The following is a 21790-nucleotide window of genomic DNA, read 5'->3' as shown; positions in this document are numbered from 1 at the left end:
AGCACCTCCTAAACAGTCCATCAAATCCTCTATTCTAGGAATAGGAAACCTATACCTTATGGTGATCCTATTGATTTCCCTTGAGTTAGTGCAAAGTCTCCACTTGCCTCCCTTCTTTGATGCTAGCACTACCGGGACTGCACATGGGCTGATGCTCTTCTTGATCAGTCCTTGTTCCAATAACTCCTGCACTTGCCTTGCCACCTCCTTGTTTTGGTCAGGTGTGAGCTTATATGTAGCTTTATTAGGTAGGGATGCACTGGGAACAAAGTCTATTTGATGGCGTATAGACCTTCTTGGTGGGAGTGTTGCAGGTGCTCCATCACTCACTATGTCCTTATACTCTTGCAACATTTGCTTCACCTCCTTGGGTACCTCTACCTGCAACTTGTCTTCTTCCTCCTTTGGCTTCACAAAGATAGCACACTTCACTATATCCTCCTCATGTAGCAAGTGTAAGAACTCTTTACTAGTAGCCAATAAGACACTAGGTGATCTTGAAGTTCCCTTTTCATCCCCTATCAAAGACTAAATCTTGAAGGTCTTGCTATCCTTCTTAAAGGAAATGGAGTTCTCCTCTCCATCATAGATTACCTTCCTATCAAATTGCTAGGGTCTACCTAGCAATAGGTGATAGGCATCCATGGGTAACACATCACAAAGGATATTATCCTTGTATCCTCCAATAGAGAACTCTACCCAAGTTTGTTCATTGACTAGCACACTCTGCTTATGATTCAACCATGTCACCTTATATGGGTTAGTGTGGGATATCCTTGTGTGTTTCAACTTCTTGGTTGTCTCCTCTGATATTATGTTATCAGTTGACCCTGAATCAACTATCACCTTGCAAAATTTACCAAGGATCTTGCATCTCACCCTAAACAATGTTCTCCTATGCTTAGGTTCATTTTGACTGGTTGTCTTATCAAGACCCTATTGAACATTATATTTTCTCCAATCTTTGATTCAATATGGTCTACCTCAGGTGTCTTGCTGCTTGAAGAGTCTTCATGTGCATAAGCAACCCTCTTTCCACTGTTTGATGAGGTAGGCTTGTCAGGGCATCTATAGGCCGGGTGTCCCAATTGTCCATAGTTGTAACATTTCATAGTTGCAAAGTAGGAGTTACCCCTATCGGTACCTCTACCCCTACTTGGACCACCTTGTGCACCTCTTCCTCTAGAATAGCCCCCTCTGAGATTGGTTTCACTACCATGTTTAGTCAACTTGGCTTCTCCTTGGTTCCTCTGCTCATTTGCCTTGCTTTGGTAACCACCTCGGTGATTCATTTGTTCTCTACCTCTACCTCTACCCCTGTTATTAGAGTCTCCTTTCCTTTTGTTCCTCTCTTCTACCTTGGCAGCAAGCTGATGACATTTTTGAACAGTAGTAGGAGTCCATAGTCTTATCTCCTCTTGAATGTTCCACTTTAGGCCTCTTAAATACCTAGCCACCTTAATAGATTCATCTTCTTGGACTTTGGATCTAAGATAAAGCTTTTGAAATTCTTCGATGTAGGAGGTCACATCAAGGTCTTTTTGCTTCAATCCCTATCTCTTCTTATGAAGTTGGACTTCATAATCCTCTGGTAAGTAGTTCTCTTTGATCTTACTCACCATGGCCTTCTAATTGGCAATAGGTAGCTTCCCCATGCTAACTCTCTCTTCCTGCAGATACTTCCACCATGTTAAAGCTGCTCCCCTTAATCTTGATTTGGCAACCTTAACCTTTTGAGCCTCTGTCACTCCCTCACACTCAAAGTGGTTTTCCATACCCTCAATCCATTCCATGACAGTGTTAATGTCCATCCTTCCACTGAAATGTGGCAATCCTTCAAAATCTTTGGTGTTCAAGGCCTTAATAGCCTTTACAAATGGTTCTTCATTGAACAAGGGATCTGGTTCAAGTATAATGTCATCTATGTCTATAGTTTTCTTGCCTTTATCCTTGGTGTCTTCACCCCAAGGTCCTTGTGTCCTCTGATCCACCACTTCCTGTAGCTTATCCCTTATCTCACTCATAGCTTCTTGAAGGAGTCTATTCTTCTCCCTCTGCTCTTCTACCTCCCTAGCCAGCTCTGCATTGGTGACCATTGTGCTTTCCCCTACTGATTCACCAGAGTACAGAGACATACACGGTCCACCAAATCTTTAACTTTCTCTGATACCAATATGATGGGATGGGGTTTAGGATAGACTAGCCTAGTCTATGCTCTTGGATCCTTTCCTTGGATCACCAGGTGTTCTAACCACACCTTAGGGTCTCTAGGACTTCCTCTTCTTGGAGAATCCCCTGACCTTGGCCAATCCACCCACCAACAATTTGAATTCTCACTCCTTAGGTCTCACCTACTCATGAGTTTCAAGGAACCCTTACTTAGGCTAATAAGGGTTTGGCTTGTTCCACACCTTCCTAGGTCTTAGCAAGGATAGGTTAGGTCTAATACATGGTTTTTCCACCCATTCATGTGCCCCCAAGAGGTTTCAAGCTTCCTACCCCTTACCGATTTCACAATTTTGTCTTTTTGACTACAAAATAGGGCTACAAGGATTGTGACCAATTAGGCCTCCTACCCAGTCCTTTAGGGCTCCCTCTTACAAACAATGCACTTGCTTGTGAAACTTCCTAAAGGACCTACTATTCATTTGGAAAGGGCTCAAGGATTTTTCAGGTTTTAGGCCTCCAAGTGTCCGTACACTGCCCTAGGTGGATTTTAAGGTTTTTAAGGGTTTTTAAGAGGGTTTTTAGGCCTGTCAGGGTCACAGTGTAGGTTTGGTGCTCTTTCCACCTTGTCTAGATTAGTGGAAGCTCCTCCTTCACACCAGTGGTGCTCCACTCACCCCTCTACAACTCCTCCAAAGGGTGCCTCCTCCTCTGACCTTCCTTGCTGTCCAAGACCTTTGCAACTTAACCCTTTCTAGCCGGGCACTGTCCAGTCTCGCCTAGGAGTGGGTCTTTAAATGGCCTCCTTGCATTTTCAAGGGCCCTTCTTTCTTTTAAGTATATTACAAGGTATGTAATCTCATTCCCCATGGTTTCATGGTGATTCCACAATGGGGAATGGAGTTATGAGCCCATTGACACAAACCAGTCTAAAACTGGATAGAGAGAAGGCAATTTACAAAATATTTACAAACACACCTCACTTACAAATAAAAACATAATCTAAATGCTCAAAATGAAATTGAATACACCATACAAGACACTCCACACAATTTTGCACTAAAATCAATCCATTAACAATCTTCTTTTACTCCATTTGTGTCGACTGGCAACAAAATTGCAGTCATAGTCAAGTCACTTTGCTTGGGCCATACAACATCTGACATCCAACCCATTAACTTAGGGTTTGCAACTACTTATACTACCCTATCCTCAGTCTGTGTGCCCATATTAGGGTTGTCCATGCTAACCTAAAGATTTTGACCTCTAGGTGGAAAAGTTGTCATGCAACTTTTGCAACTTTTGAGTAACTTTCTCAATGTTGCTTTTCTTGACTCTTAGGCCCACATTGGGCTAACATAAGGACACCATCATTCTATGAAGGACCCCTAAACACCTCAAAGACACACATACCCTCTATTTTCAAGAAAATCTCAATCTTGACTTATGACCCTAAGACTTCAACTAGGACCCTAACTAGGACCAATGAGCACATGGCTCTTTATTTTATATACAATGGCTTCATAAAGAGGCAAGAACACAATCAAAAGCAAATGGTGGGAGACCTTTGAAGGGTGCTCCTGCACCATGATGGCATAATGTTATTCTAATTTATGCTTAAAAGGAAAGACACTCTTGATGAAGCCAAACCTAGTAAAAGAATGAAAAGAAAAAGGAGGGAGAGGGAGAAAGCATTAATGGATCTAGACATGGAAGTAGTGGATCTAATCATTTGGAATTTTCGATAGAGACATGAAATGTTGTTGCTCTCTAGATGATCTATTTTTACCACATCATTGGGTTTTGTTATGCTATCTTTTTTCTATTATTTTTATATAGTTAATTGTTACCTTATAGCATAGTTTTAGCAAGATTTTTAAATTTCAATATGTTGTTTTCTCATAATTATATATGCACAAATTTTATCTTTCCTCTACTTATTCTAAAAGACTTGGGACCTTTCTAGAAACCCACATTTATCTTTTAACTGAAAAATTACTTTAAATTTAACTAATTTGAATCAAAACTTAATAGTAATCTAAATTTGAAAAAACATTTAAATATATGTCCTAGATATTTGTCAACAATCTAGATTTAAGAAAATGTGCATTTATCTTATTTCTTAATAAACTTATGTTGGATAGCATATCATTCGTCATTAAAAATATTATAAATTATTAAAAATAAGCTTGTAGTCACATAAATCTGTCTAGTTTAATTAAATATATTTGCTATTTGTTTGATTAAAAACCCACTAACCATCAGTTAATTAAATTAATATTTAATTAATTCATCTTCAAACATTCTCCTATTAATTAAATAAATTATTCAATTTATTTTAATTCATTCATTCAACCAAATTCACACTCAAATAAATGAATAAATCATATTTATTTCATTTAATCCTCTTTTCCTCTTTTAAATAAATTAAATAAAACATTTATTTAAGTCACTATCCCCCCCTAACTTGCATTTTCCTACATCTTCCACTTGCACTCCTAAACCCCCTTCTAGATTCTTCTAACCCTTCCTAATTAGCCTAATCCATCCCCTAATTATTGTCACATTCCTAAGCAACTTGGAGTCACTTCTCAAAGACTTAAAAAGTCTTTGAAAATCATTTAATGCTTTGTGTGTTCAACAATCTAACCTCTAAAGTCTTCCAAACCACTAATGGCTCTTACATGACCATTAATGACTCTTACATAACCATTTATGGTTAATTCAACTTGCACTCATATATCTCTTCAAGCATTTATTGCTTTGACCATGGTTATCCCTTTTGCCTTTGCACGAGAGTTTATCCATTGGATAAAAGCTTTATTCTTTGAATAAAGAATTTATTCACTCAACCCAACCTTGACCTTAACTCCCAAGTTAACTCTCAGGTCATGTCAAGCATTTAATGTTTATTCCCTCTCCTCTCAACCTATCTCATATTGCCACTTGTCATCCTGGGATTGGGTTGAAAGCCATCACATGGATTGATATCATTCAATCCTGACCCTTGTTGAGATTACTCAATCTCAACCATCCATTGCTCCATTTTTTCTATAAATAGAGCTCACATTCCTCATTTTCAAATCCTCAAGCATTTAGCATTCATAGTCATAATCCTGAAACTTGTATGCATCTAAGTTATAGTGAATTCTAGAGAGCATTTAGCATAAATAACTAATATATTGTTATTTTGGCCTAAAATAAATCATTTTAGCATCATAGCATCTAATATTAGATTTTGTTCCCATTTGCATAGTATTTTAGAGTAAACATTTCAATCTTGAACCTCCATAAGCATCCATAGTGCAAAAAGCTGCTGAGAGCTACACTAATTTGGAACTTGGAGAGGAGAGGAACAAAGGAGAAGGATCTAAGAGCATGTTAGAAGGCATTTGGAGATGTCTTGTTATGTTTACTTTCATAGTTAAATATTTCTTCATGTTTTTAGTGTCTCTTTTGATATGCCTACTTAGATTAGTTTTTGGTTGATTAACACTAACAATTTCTTGTGTTTTCGGTGTGTTATACGACCACAGGTTTTAGTCTAACCATTGTCTATTTTGTAGAGAATCATTTGGTGAACCCAACGTGAATCCAACACAAGATCTTTCTACAAACTACTAACTTTTTTTGTTTAAATTGGCACACAAGTTGCACTTCGGCGCTTTTGTTCGCGTTCTAGCACTATTGACATTTAGTAGTTTAGCGCTTTTGTTTCGACAATAGCGCTATTGTCCAAAGTTTAGCACTTTTGCATATATTCTAGCGTTGTTGTCTTTTAATTAGCACTTTTGTTTAGGTTTTAGCACTTTTGTCTTGTGGCATAAATATCCTACTTTAGCGCTTTTGTCTTCCTTTTAGCGTGCTTGTGTTAAGTAGCACTTCTATTTGCACACAGGGTAGCGCTATTGTAACAAAACGTTGTAAAAAATGCCATGTAACTGATAAAATAAATTTTCTTAGGCTTGTAGAAGCCCACCATATGGTCGGATTTTTCTAACTGTTTGCTTCATGTGCAAGTTTTAAAATAACTTTTTTTTAGCTTAAAAATAAAAAACACTTCTTTTTGGTACTCTAAAACTTACAAGCAAACTTTATTTCTTTTCAAGTTAGAATCATTTCATCTTTGGTGCTCTAAAACTTACAAGAAAATTTTATTTCCTTGCAGGTCAGGTTCACTTGATTTGGTGCTTAAAATCAACAAAGCAAAGTTTATTTCTTGCATCAAATGAAGAATTCACAATCCACACTTCCATTTTTGGGCAACTAAAAAGAACAATCAATTTGTCTTATTTTGCGAAACCATTTACATCATGCATACGTGCTCTTATTTCAGTTGACCAGGATTTCAAATTCTAGTTTACTCAAACACATTGCCTTTGAAGTAAAAAAGAACATCATGGTCATTGGAGCAATATCTCCAAATAGATAGAACATCATTGCAATGACAAGTTAAAAAGAACAAGTGTATTTTGTGTTTGGCACACTTGTGCAAAAGAGTTGGTCGAGTGGTCCTACTTCTAACACACACTATCCTCTCCCTTGGCTTTCATGGTGCTAGGTGCAAAAGAAAAGTGTTAGTAACACTCAAGTTTTATCTTTTTAAGAGAGGCCTGCCAAGAGACACATCACTCTTGGGAACGACCTCGCGCAGTAAATCGTTCGAGCCGCTATAGAAATCAAGTGAGAGCGAAAGCTATAGCCTTGGGTATAGTTGTTCCTATAGTGTAACTTGCTAAAAGGACAAATGGTCCCCACCACAAGTTACAAGGCTCTTAAGTGAGTCACTACAAAATGAACTTATGTCCAAAAACATTGAAAATTACTAAACACCTTTAAGTAGTAGCCCCCCTATTTTATTTAATTGAGGATATTTGTGATAAATTCAGTGCAAGAGCATAGATGGTTTTGCTCCCAAGATACTCACCATACATATTTCTTTGAGTAGAAACATAGCTTTTTGAAAAGTCACTTGTGGCTTGATGAAAGTGGTGACTCCCCCATCATAGGGATCATCTATTTGTTATGCTTGTGCAAGACTTAGTATATCACATCCTTACCTGCCACGGTGGGATTCATAAGGTATGTAGTACCAAAGTTGAAAAAATTTCAAGATGTGGGCTGAATTTATCCCAACTGGCCATTTGACCTTAGGGATAAAGAGTGTTTGAAGTGTTTTTTGAATTTGAGTCAAGACCAGTGCAAATTGAGCTGACTGCAGGCTTTGGAAAACACCTAAAAATACACTTAAAAGAAAAGGGTCATAAAAAGTCCAAGGATTGGGTTGCTCTAGACCCATACTTATTTGTGCCTTTTAAGGCAACATTCTTGTGTTTGTGTGCTTGCTTTGTTTTCTTGTCAAAGAAAAATCAAAAATCAATTCCAAGAACAAGTATTCATCCAACATAAACATTTTCAAACACCAACAAAAGATAAAAAACAAATAGCAAAAGTATCAAAATATATGACCATTCTTCACATCTTGAGAAAGAAGAATCTTCATCAACACATCAACTTGAAGAAAAGACCATTGAGCTCAAAGACTCTTATCAAAAGGAGGAAATTCTTCTATCTTAATAGACAAATATTTGTCTCTCATAGAGCCTTCTTACATCACATGTGTCTTTATCTTCAAGGGAAATCAAACGAATTTGATCCAGAGTCATTAAACCGCAGAGCTTTTACACAATATTGACCTTTGAGTTATCACAAAAACAAAGGAGGCAAGATCAATCCTAACTTCTTTCCAGACATTTGCATCACATATAACGTAGCTCGGGAATAACCACCAACTCCCAAAAGAGAAGAGGAAGAATTTGTCCCATATGTGACACAAAGCTTTTATTGAAGTTAAACATTTCATCCATTATCATATCCATATCTCATCAACTCCATTTCAACTCTCAAAACACCCAAAGATTTTTGTCCTAAATTTCTATTCTAAATATTGCTTGAATCAAACACAAAACATCACCTTTTAGATTGTCTCTACATCTAGGATAAGCTCATCCTAAGAGAAATATCTACATAGATTAAAACTAGTCTATGAGTGAATCCTCTCATTACTAGGTAGTTAAGTCTGTAACACATCTCAAATTTCTCTAAACCTTATCACATCAAACCTTATAAAAAACAACAAGCAAATCAAGAAGAAAACTTTGGTCACATCTACCTTTAAGTGCTAGAGATCCATATGCAACACACCACACCAACCATAAATCTTTCATTTCATCAACAACTCATCATCATTTTCACCCAACTTCAACAAAAACTTATAAACAAAATGGCTCATACCAGATCACGATCTAGACAACAAGAAATTGAAGAGGAAGAGGAAGAAAATATCAATGAGTTCCAAGAAGCCGTTAGAGGAAATGTAAATGATGAAAATCTAGGCACTCCTACTCCTGCGGCAATAGAAACGGAGCAACACAACCCTCTCTTCAATAGACTTTTTGATGAGATACTCAAGAGTAATGTCGATGCTCACTTTTTAAGACTTTCTCAAGAAGGGGCTAAACTACCCTCTGACTTTGATGTTGCACAACTAAGGCAAGCATCAAAATGCCAAATTCACAATGAGGATTAAAGAGGTCAAGAACCCATTAGATACAACTTTCATCAAGGTAATCCCCCACCTCCTCCTCCTCCAAATGAAATAGACATGTTGCGGCAACAAGTCAAAAATCTTGCCCAACAACTTCATAGTGGTGTAAAAACAAATCAATTCTCACTCAATGACATTTGTCCCTATCCCTTCGATAGGAATCTTCATATGCCACCTTTTCTGCGAGGGTTTGAAACACCCAAGTTTGAAAAGTATAGAGGAAAAGGAGATTCTCGTGATCATGTTAGAGAATTCCATTCAGCTTGCCTCGAAGTGGCATACAAGGATACATATCTAATGCACCTTTTTCCCCAAAGCTTGGGAGGAACAACCACATCATGATTTTTCCGATTACCATGTGGCATTAGGACATTTGAAGAGTTAGTCCAGAAATTATTGGCACATTAGTCACACAACATTGAACGTGATATCACCATGGCTGATCTATGTAACACTAAACAAAAATCAGGTGAGCTATTTTCAGTCTTTCTACAACGATGACGTCAAATGTCTAGCAGACATTCTCTTTAGTTACCTGAATAAGAACTAGTGGAAATATTTATTTCCAACTTAAATGACTAAATGGAATTTCACCTTGACGTAAAAGACACAGACTCTTTCAATGACATGATCACCAAAGGCTTAAAATATGAGCGGGCTCTCATCAAGAAAGGACTTATCAAAATCTACAATGAACCAAAGGATGCCCTCGTCCATGCTTCAATAGTGACAAACCAAACTTCTGGAACAAAAACAAAAATGTCGTCAACGACGGGGTTGTGGATGCAAGAACTATCAAAAGTGCACAACCTATAGTTCGATTTGCAGGAAAGAATCCCCCACCTAAGACTAACATAGTTGCTCCTACAAATAAAGGCCGCATCACATCTCAAGACGAACCCAGACAACGTCAACAAAAACCAAAGCGAACATACACTCCCTTAGGGGAACCCATCAAAATAGTGTTACGACAGTTGGTTTCTCAAAATCTGGTAACCTTACCCAAAACATCAAATTATGAACCTCAAGTCAAACCTTCATGGTGGAGAGATAACGAACATTGTGATTTCCATCAAGGGAAAGGACATAAGACAAGCAATTGTCAAAGATTGAAAGATCTTATTCAGGATCTTATTGACCGAGGTGAAATTGAAATCGAAGGACATGGCTCAAAGACAACAAACAATGATCATCTCATATTTAAAAATCCACTTCCATCACAAGATCAAAGGGGTCCTTCCACTTCAGGTCAAAACACAGATACCACCAATTATACACAAGCCACGTATAATTACACTGTGAATCACCTATACGATACCAGTGAACAGATTGCAACTATAACCATAAAAAATCCCAGCTCCACTTGCATTGTTGTTACACGTCGCAGCAAAATTACCATAAAAGTAGCTCCACAAGGCACCCCATCTATCCCAAAGCAGTATAACCTTGTGGAATAGCTAGACAAAACACCCGCACTGATATCTATCTTAGAGCTATTGTGCCTATCTCCATCCCATAAAACAATCTTGTATCAAGCTCTCCAAGAGGCATCAATCCCTGCAAACCTAAATACAGATCAGTTACAAGCCATGGTCGGAAATCGAAGATCATCACCTTGTCTCACTTTCTCGGAAAGTGACAAATCCTCCTTCCAGCAACCTCATAACGCCTCACTCCATATTGAAAGGTTTATCAACTAGCATAGGATCAAGCGAGTCTTGATCGACAATGGAGCAGGCTTGAATATCTGTACTCTACAATTAGTAATAGCTTTGGGATATGCAATTGAATCAGTGGATCCCCGCAAGAAGATCACAATCAAAGCCTATGATGATGTAGAGCGTTCATCCAAAGGCACTGTAGTGCTACCAATCTGAGTGGGCCCTGTGGTGAAACACATCATCTGTCAAGTTCTAGACCTTCCTCTACCATATAATTTATTGTTAGGAAGACCTTGGATACACGCCATGCAAGTCGTTCCATCCACCTACCATCAGTGTATCAAGTTCCTACATAATGGTGTAGAGATCACAATCCTGGGAGATGCAAACCCCTTTGCATATTGTCATAATATCAGTCATCAACTAGAGATTATCATTCCTAACAATAGAGAAGCTATCTCCTCCACATCATACATAAGTCTAGCCTCTCTTTCCAGTTCAAACACCACTATACCCAAGCAATAAAAGCTCAAGATGAAAATAGTAGAGGAAGGTCCTAGGGAATACCATCTTAGCCAACTCTTTTGTGTGGGACAAATGCCTACTTCTCCTAGAACACATGGAAAACCTCAACAGTTACTTCAAACGCCACTAGATAAGCCAGCATGTCCTTTGACGCCATTCATCCTTGGAAAGAGTCAAGAAGAAGAAACAAGAGATGAGGACTTAGCAAAATGGATCTATAAAGATCCCATCACCACTGATATTCCGCAAGCTAAGCTTCCCACATATCAGTATGGCAAAGGCCTTCTCATTATGCAAAGAATAGGATATGATGGTCAAAGTGCTTTAGGGCATTGTAAGCAAGGAAGACATGAACCGTTGCAGCCGAAATTAAAGCCCAAGGATAATACAAGACTAGGCTTTCAAAAGGAGATCCTTCCTAAGCTCAGATTCAAAGGAAAACCCAGCCAACCACTATATCAACCTATTACAAAGAGGTCACCTTTGATTATAAAAGCAGCATCAAACACCCTAGCAACTGCCCCATCGAGGCTAAAAATCTTAGCAAAAACCATCTACAACACCCTTCATCCCACTAATCAAACCAGCGATCCCATTAGCAGCAGCAATAACATCAATAACACCATTAGCAACAACAACTATATCAGAACCCACAATAGTATCTATGACACTAGCAGTTCTAGCAGAAGCAACAGAGTCAACACTACCAATACTCCCCGTATCGGATTCATTGATCCCCATAATCCTTCCTGCAGCACCAATCATTTCATCTACAAAACTGGTCACACCTGCAGTGTTTAACTCAAAGGACATCCCAGTATGGTATAGTAATCAAATACTAGAAAGTGACTCAGAGACCAACTCACATGAATAGGAATTTGATTCCATCCAACTTAATACTTCAGATGAGGAAGACACATCACTACCTCCACCCAGCAAAGACATCCCTGTTTATGAAGAAGCACAGATAAAGACCTCTTGGGTTCCTGAACTAGAAACTTCTTCCACAGACCCTACGTCCCATCCTACACCTGATTCTGACAGGGAGAGTACCATCAATGACCTTCACCACAACGTCTTAACCCTCACTGACACGTCTCACGAACTTAACCTAATCGATGAGGTAATGCCCATTATCCATCCTGAACTAATCGAATGGAACCAATCTAATCCCCCATGTCTTGACCTTTTCCAAAATGATGAGGTGATCATTGAATTTTTGGAACTACGAGATAACATACCAAGTGGGGATCATAAAGCCAGATTTGCCATTGAACTTAATAGCGCAAAATACTTTGGGGCAGATGCCAAACCTTTCAGCTGCCAAAATATAACAATAAAACATGGATCTTCCAGTGAAAACCACACTGTGGCACTGTTTGATCCCACAAAAGTAAAAAGAAAGAGCATATCCAATGGTGGAAACCTCTCTGAGGCGCCGGAGGATGAAAGGTTTGACTTTCTCCTTTCTAGTACACAGCAGGAACGATCAACAATTGTCATTGAGGAAACAAAAGAATACAATGTGGGGACTCCTGAAATGCCTCACCACATACATCTAGCATCTCTTTTAACTCTAGAGGAACAACCTAAGTTTGTAGAATTCTTCTAGAAGCGCCAGATTAACTTTGCATGGTCATATGCAGACATGCCTGGGCTTGATCTTGATTTAGTCATGTATCACCTCACCATCGCAGAAGGAGCCAAACTTGTCAAGCAGAAGCTTCACAAGATGAATCCTCAGATTGGAGTACTAGTCAAAGCAGAACTTAAGAAACTCCTAGATGTTGGTTTTATTAGACCAATTGATTATGCAGATTGGATATCTAATATTGTGCCTATCGGCAAACCAAATGGGGGTATCTGTATCCGTACTGACTTCAAAGATATGAACAAAGCATGTGCTAAAGATGACTTCCCCCTACCAAACATCGACATAATAGTGGACCTAATAGCAAGACATGCCATGCTTTCTCTCATGGATGGCTTTTCAGGGTGCAACTAGATAAATATCGCACCTAAGAATCAACATAAGACGACCTTCACATGTCCATGGGGCACATACTGCTAGAATGTCATGCCTTTTGGTCTAAATAATGCAGAAGTGACCTATCAAAGAGCAATGACCACCATATTTCATGACATGATGCAACCATAATGGAAGATTATGTTGATGACTTATTGGCAAAATCACTAACAAGAGAAGGTCATCTATAAATATTAGAGAAAATATTTGATAGACTAGAACAATATCATGTTTGACTCAACCCAAAGAAATGTGTCCTTGGAGTAACCTCAGGGCAACTTCTAAGATACATTGTCTCAAGTAAAGGTATTGAGGTTGATCTTGCAAAGGTCAAAGCAATCATGGACATGCCACCACCAAAGAACATCAGCCAACTAAGGACATACAAGGGTGGCTTCAATCCATCTGAAGATTCATTGTACAACTGGCAGATAAGTGTCACCCCTTTACACACCTGCTACATAAGAACATCCGTTTTCAATGGGATACCAGATGCCAGCAAGCATTCCAAATGCTTAAAGGCTATCTCATGAATACACCATTGTTGATCCCACCATATACGAGTAGGCCTTTATTGCTCTATATATCAGCAACAAATACAACATTGGGTGTACTATTGGCACAACACAATGCAGAAGGGAAAGAGTGTGTTGTTTACTACATCTCTCGTACACTGGTTGGCTATGAACTCAATTACACCCCTATTGAGCGAGCTTGCCTAGCAGTAATCTTGGCAGCCACTAAATTGAGGCACTATCTATTAACAACCAAGGTACAACTCATCGCAAAGATTGATCCACTCAAATACTTACTCAACAAAGCAGCATTGACAGGCCACTTGGCCAAATGGGTGATGATTCTAAATGAATTTGACATCGAGTGTGTGGACCATAAGGCTATCAAAGGCCAAGTTATTGCAGATCAATTGGTCGATGCACCACTCATAGGCGATCATCCTCTCATTTCTAAATTTTCAGATGAAGAGATATTCATGATCACAACAACACAACCATGGAAACTGTACTTTGATGGTTCATACACTAGGCATGGCTTAGGGGAAAGCATTCTATTTATCACACCTCAAGGTGACAACATCTCAAAGTCTTACAGGCTCACATTTCCATGCACAAACAACATAGCAGAGTATGAGGCCTTGATCACAGGACTCGGGCTAGCCATACAATGGAAATTACAAGAACTACAAATATATGGCGACTCCCAACTGGTCATTCAACAAGCAACAAATGAATATCAGACAAAGGATGACAAAATCATGTCATAAAAACAAATGGTGGACAAATTAAAGGCATCATTCACTACTATCACCTTTGAGCAGATACCCAGAGATCAGAATCGAGCTGCTGACCCTATGGCTACCATTGCATCTCTCCTAGATCTTCCACAGAATTCAACATGCTATGAGTTCTTGGTAGAATAGCTTTGGATCCCCGCTTATGCTATCCCTGAAACTAAGATGATATGTCACCTTATTGGTTCTGAATCCCCATGGTATGGTGAGTTCTATACCTACCATCGCGATCACACACTTCCTCCTAACCAATCGAATAACCAACGTAAAACTTTCTCAAATCGCTTGATATACCATTATTGCTGAAACCCTATACCGACACAGTCTTGATGGTACTCTCCTTCGATGTTTGGAACATGATGAGATAACAAAGGCCTTGGAAGAGGTACATGAAGGAATTTGTGGAACTCATGCAAGCGGTCCGTCACTAGCCAAGAAACTCCTGCGCACTGGATACTATTGGCCATCTATGGAAAAAGACTCTTACTACTTTGTCAAAAAGTGCAAGAAATGCCAAGTTCATGGAGACCTGATACATGCACCAGCACAAGAATCGCAACCAATCACAACACCATGGCCTTTTTGTCAATGGGGCCTTGACCTTGTGGGTAAAATCCATCCATCTTCATCCAACGACCACAAATTCATTATTATTTCCACCGAGTACTTCACAAAGTGGATCGAAGTTGTTCCACTTACCCAAGTCACCAGCAAGAAGATCGCGTCATTCATCCTCAATTACATCATCTGCAGGTATGGTGTACCCATGTCAATCATCACAGATAACGGACTTCCATTCAAAAATCAGGATGTTCGTGAGCTCTGTGAGAAATTTCACATCCAACACCACTTTTCCACTCCCTATTACCCACAAGGAAATGGTCAGGCTGAAGCATCAAACAAAAACATATTAAGAATCCTAAAGAAGACAGTCAATGATGTCGATCGTGATTGACACGCTCAATTAAATCCAGCACTATGGGCATATCGAACTAGTATTTGAACCCCTACAGGCACAACTCCCTAATCACTAGTCTACTGCATAGAAGCTATCTTACCTATCAAGGTTGAGCTACCATCTCTACAAGTTTCCTTACACAATCTCGTCGATGATGAAGCATATAGAGTATCACGTCTCCAATATTTAGAGCTACTTGATGAGAATTGACAAGCTGCATATAATCACCTCAAAGTCTATTAGCAACACATGAGCTAGAGCTATAATCATCGAGTTAGACCTCGTACATTTGATGTAGGTGATCTTGTTCTTCAAGAGAATCCTCATAACCAACCAAACTGAGAACATCAGGGAAAGTTTGAATCAAATTGGCTGGGTCCATATGTTATCACTGGTGTGTTTGGGTCCAGGGTATATCAGTTGGCTACTTCAGAAGGAGAACTGCTAGCAGATCCAATCAACAACATGCACCTCAAACGATTTAATACATAAGCTGCACAAAGCATCAGGCTCCCATACATACCAGAAAAATACCAAAAACATTCAGAAAATGACCTGAAGAAAATACAAAAACATCAAAATAGTAAAGAAAAATCATACATCTAAACGGTGAACAACCATTCCGGTGGCACCTTGGGTAAGTGCGATGGTGAAAACCCGGCAAATAGGTGCCACTCGTAAAGGCTATGGCTCCATTATCTTTCAGACTTGTTGTGATCACATTCACTACATCCATTTATCCATCAGTCCAAAACCATGGCTTGTTATTGATCTGCAATCAAGAAAAGTACTTCATGTGTCTTGCATCCCGCTTTTTCATAGTCATGTCTAAAATTGGGGGCAATGCCCTTAACCTATTGATGGAAGTGGATTCTACATTACCTATGATTCATTAAGATCTTAATTCAAAATTATCTCACAAAATACCAAAAACAGTCAAAACAATCATCAAAATACCAAAACATTGGAAAACTATCTCACAAAATCCAAAAACATTCAAAACAATCATCAAAATACCAAAAACATTGAAAAATTATCTCACAAATTCCAAAAACCTCAGAAAACATCAAACAATCAAAAAACATGGCAATGCTTTGTATATACGATTTTTTCAAAGAAGATACCACACAAACATGGTGAAATAATCAAACAATGACCACTTATCCAATCAACCAAACAATCAACATCAAACACTCAAACTGTCTAAACAAGGATGCATCCTTCCTTACCAAAACAAAGACAAGATGACATTTTCTTTGACAAGAGAATTCTGTTTAAGCTATCAAATACATGGTTGATTTGTAGGTTATGTATTCATATCAGGTTCCTACGACATTGTTTGTGTATCTTCTGTGAATTATTCCAATGAAGTACTGGGGCATGTACTAATGGTGTCTACGTGGGAAGTTCACTAAGCTACATGATCTTATGTGAAATGCATTCATAGATCACTACGGCTTGTTGACTACAACGTATACCTCGACCATATGAGCATGAACCATTATCGAGGGTCCATATTCTTTTATTCTTTATATATGTTGTTTTCTTACTTACAGGTACAATGCTCCATCTTTGGTTCCTACTGCCTCAACCCAAATGGTTTATCTCTGATTACGCTATGAACTTGTCTCAGGATATGATCAGCAAAAGATCAAGGAGGATGTTCCAAGTCATGCATGAAAGGAGATAATCCTTGTCTGTTCTGCAAGCAATACTCAGTTCAAATTGATCCATTATATCAAGTTGCTTGTATTAACTTGCTATATCAAAATTCATGTAAGAACTACTCAGGTCATCTTGAATCATTATGTCAATTTGCTTGTATTTTCTTACAACATTTTAAAGCTCAATGATGAAAATAAAGCACTATGGAACATCATTTCATCTCATCTATTTATATGGCATTTCATTGCATATCACTCATCCATTTACTCATTCATTATTCATATACATAGTTTTGTGTGCAAATGTGAACAAAATTAATATGAACAACTATGTGAAAATTGAGTTGGTCTTGGAAACAATCACGACGGAGTACTCTGATACATCATCAAGTGCATCATGCAAAGTCTAAAACAACCTTGCATTCCTCTATCATGATCATATTGTCATCATTACATTTAGTTGCATTTACATCAAGTGCATTTCATATCATTTAGTTGCATACAATTACATATAGTTCATTATCATTTATTGACATTAGTCTTATTATATCATTTCATCATTGCATAATCATGACATTTAGATTCATCCATATAGTAAATTGTCTTTTATTGTGTTAGCCATTGCTATGCGTTCATTTAGTGTCAATTACCAATCATCATCATTTATCATCATTAATCATCATTTATCATTGCATACATCTCTTTATCTATCCATTAGTTAAGTGAATGCATTTATCAATTTAGTATATTTTCATACTCATTCAATGCATTTCATTTTAGGATTCATTACAAACATGCATTCATTCTACTTTTTAAATTGCATTAAGGTGCAGTTATTCATAAGTTACATTATCATTTCACTTCATAATATTTTCCGACATTTAGAATCATCAACAAAACCTTTGGCCTCAACATTGGTTCATACATTATCCATATGCATTCATTTAGAAATCATCATTTAAACATTTGTACTTTAGATTTATTTATCCATATTACATTCATTTAACAAACCATCTAAATGCATTTACATATATACATCATTCATTTACTGCATAAAATCCTAAAATCCTAAAATCATTATCTCATTGTCTCATCAAAATCCAAACAAAGTACCATCATAAATCATCATTTTATTATGCATACATAATCATCATGGCATTACATACATAAGGCATTACATCATCAACACATCATGCAGACATATAAAAACCTGCATAGACATGGTAGCATCACATCATACAATATGCATATAGACATCATATAGGCATACATCATCATAAGACATACATATAGGAATCATCTCATCAATACATACATATAGAAAAGTACAAGTATCCATCTAAGCATAACCCATAAAATCATCATCAAAGCATAAAATCCATCCATATCAACATGCATCTCATCACAAAATATGGGATCTCCTCATATATATCATCTCATGTATCAGAGTAAAATGAAGTCCAAAAAATCGGCTACCAAGAGCCATCCAAGACACAGTCCAAAATAACAATATAAATACATGCATACAAAAAGCTCTCTTAGATGCCACTCTGACCAGATGTTGCACCACCATCACCACTTGCTCCTCCACTAGTCCCTGCACCACCCGATCTATCTCTCTGTGGAGGACCCATCACATCCCCACTAGCCCTCGAATCACCTGACCTATCTCTCCATGGAGGACCCATCACACCCCCACTACTCTGCATCCTCTACGACCACTCTGATATGGCTTGTCGCATCTATGACTAGCTCAGTGCTCACTGACTAGCTGGTACCACCTGTTCATATAACCCCCACCAATACTCTATCTTAGCCTGTGCTCACTGGATCTCCCTCATCACCTCCCTAGTAAGACCCTGTACTCCTACTCCAACCCGGACTCTCTCCTGCAGCTCTGCTAATCTCTCCACTGCATCATCCCTCTCCCACAACACTACAGTCAACTCTGACTCTCGTGCAACAGTTGCACATCTCTAGCTACAACCTTCACCTCCATATCCTCTACTTGTGTCTCAGCTGTTGTAAGTCGAGTCTACAAATGTAATATCATATGGTCCCGAAGATCTCCAGTGGCTCCCTCCCCTATATCCATAGGTGCCTCGCTTGTAGCTCCCTCTCCAGCGGCTCCCTCCCCTCTATCCATTGCTACCTCCATCTCCCCCATACCTATGCCACCTAATCTAACTCCTCCCTGCATCAAAGGTACCTGTGATATCCAGAATGGCAAACCGCCTCTCCCCCTCCACTAAAATCGACCACCACTGCCACCTCCACCTCTGAATCCACCACCTCCTCCATCACCACCATCCCCTCTCCCTCATCCATCTACTATAGGTCCTTGACCTCCTCTCCTCCTCCGTCTCCATCCCCTATCCTCCTCAAACTCTGGAATAGGCTCTGCCAGATCTGATATCCGAGGAATTAGATGTGCCGCCATATACTACATATACTCCTTTGACACCCCTACATCTACCATCCTCGGCCGTATATCCCATGGTCTTGCCTGTAGCATCCAAAACTCTGCTAATGCTTGATCATAGGGTAATATTGGCCCCCATATATACCTCTCTCGGACCACCCGTGCATACTCTCCCGACCCCCTAGGCAATCCCTGCCGCCATCCAAACTGTCTCAAAACTCTACCAGGCAACTGTCTCTCCACATGGTAGGTTGTCCTACCAATGAGGAATCGGGTCATGAACACGATGGCAATGCCTCCGCATCATCCTCCCAGGGCTCACACTCAATATATGGTCTCTAGATCGTTGCATCCAGATCATCCAGTGCCAATCACCACCACTCTAACTTCCCTAGGTGGGGCTGACTCATCATACTACTATACATATATACATATGGCTGGTTGACTGCCCGAAATCTCAAACTGTCACGAACCCTATTTTTCCATAATTATTTAATTAGGAAAATAATGTTTATTTTTCAAATGAAATTGAAATGAAATGAAAATAGAACTATTAATGAAATAAGAAAGGATATCGAATGTACTAATATGATTTAAATACAATTGAATGATCAGTAATATTTTTTATTGTAAATTGGGATCGTCATTGCTAATGAGCGATTGAGTGCCAAGTGAATGCAGGAATAGGTGAACAATGATGAAGGCGAGAACATGGTTCAGGTAGAGTTGTCTTAGCTCTTGTATTTCGTTATGATAGATGGAATCTCTCACACACCACATTAGGATTTATATTTGCATCTTGAAAGATGGATGATTTAAATGACCTTATTTGAGTGTTTGTTCAAATTGAAATGATGAATTTGGAATGAGTAGTAGACTGATTTAAATATTTATACATATGCATTGAATGCATGATTTGAGTAGTGATTGAATTATATATAAGTTACATGAGTAATTGTGAAATATTGTGCTTTATAGTTAAAAGAGATCAAATGTGTAAATGATTTGAAAACGAATATTGACTTTAAGTTAGATGTTCTTTTTGTTCAGATAGGTATAAATGTATGAAAAATCGTACTTATGAGTTTACTTTTGTAAATTGGTCAATAGTATAAATTGTATATGTATATGAGAGATCAATTTAATCATATACATGTATATCTATATAGTTATAAATATCCAATTATCGTGAAATATGATTACTTCATGAATTTTGTTATATCTGCGTAATCATTTGAGATTAAAATAAATATATATACGTATTATATATGTATATGGATCGACCATATACTTATATGAATCAACCATATACTTGTATGAATCGACCATATACAAGTATATACATGTGTAATTATGATATATAAAAACATATTTTTAAAATTATGAATATTGTTTTAATGAAAAAACAAAATATATATTTAATTTGTTAAAAAAAGATTAATGTTTAAATATATATTAATGAAAAAAAAACATAAATTAAATAGTGGTAATGGCGGGGTTAGTTTAAAGAAAAAAATATTAAAACTTAAAGACGGTGGTCGATGGTAACATCGACCACCCCCCTTAATTAAAGGGAGGGGTCGGTATTACCACCGACTACCCCTCCTCCCTTTTAAATATGCTGCAAACCACGACCACTCCTATTAAAGGATACTCCACGTGCAGATAGAATACGATAGTAGGCGTAGTTTAGGGGTTTATTTTAGTCATAGTCAACATTGGTTTCACATCGACCACGTTGCAAGCATAAACTGTGATGGCTATTACACGTGAGGTGGCATGAATTAATAAAAGACATGGGTTATCATCCCACCTAAACACCTTGATCGACATGTATAAGTTAGTTTAATTTAACTTTGCATGTTTTAAGGAAATTGTTTTTAGTAAAGTCGACTTAGTAAGAGATAATTATGAATTTAACAAATTTAGTGGTGTGGTGTCATGAAATGGATAATGAATAACTTTACATGGTGAACACATAGGTGTTCAAATACGATTAGGATTGTTATGATCATGAGTGGTGTCACTTAGAATCAATCCACCTCTAGTAGAGATAGCCCGAAAGTAGGAAAGAGGGTAGATGACTACACTATATATAGACCATTGAGTTGGAAGAGAGGGAGGAGAGATGCAACCAAGGATTAGAGAATGGAATGAAGAAGAGAAAAGTAGTGAGATATAGATTTGTTTACGATCGAGTCGTAAAAGATAGACCATGATCATCTCAGATTTAGAGTCGAAGTTCAGAGTAAAGTTTAGAAATAAAAGAGATAGAAAAGAGTGATAGGAAGGATGGAGTTAGTAGAAGAATTGACAGATGGAGAGCGACAAAGAGTTTGTGAACCATCTTGAAAGAGAGTGGGCAAATGTGAAGAGGGAAGCAAGTCCGTCACCTCAAGCCAGTAACAAGAGCATAAGGAGGTAGGATCTACCTTAATTCTTTGATCATTAT

Source organism: Cryptomeria japonica, chromosome 1 (assembly GCF_030272615.1).
Source record: "Cryptomeria japonica chromosome 1, Sugi_1.0, whole genome shotgun sequence".
In the NCBI taxonomy this organism is placed as follows: Eukaryota; Viridiplantae; Streptophyta; class Pinopsida; order Cupressales; family Cupressaceae; genus Cryptomeria; species Cryptomeria japonica.
The sequence above is the reverse complement of the archived record's forward strand: the minus strand, read 5'-3'. Positions refer to the sequence as shown.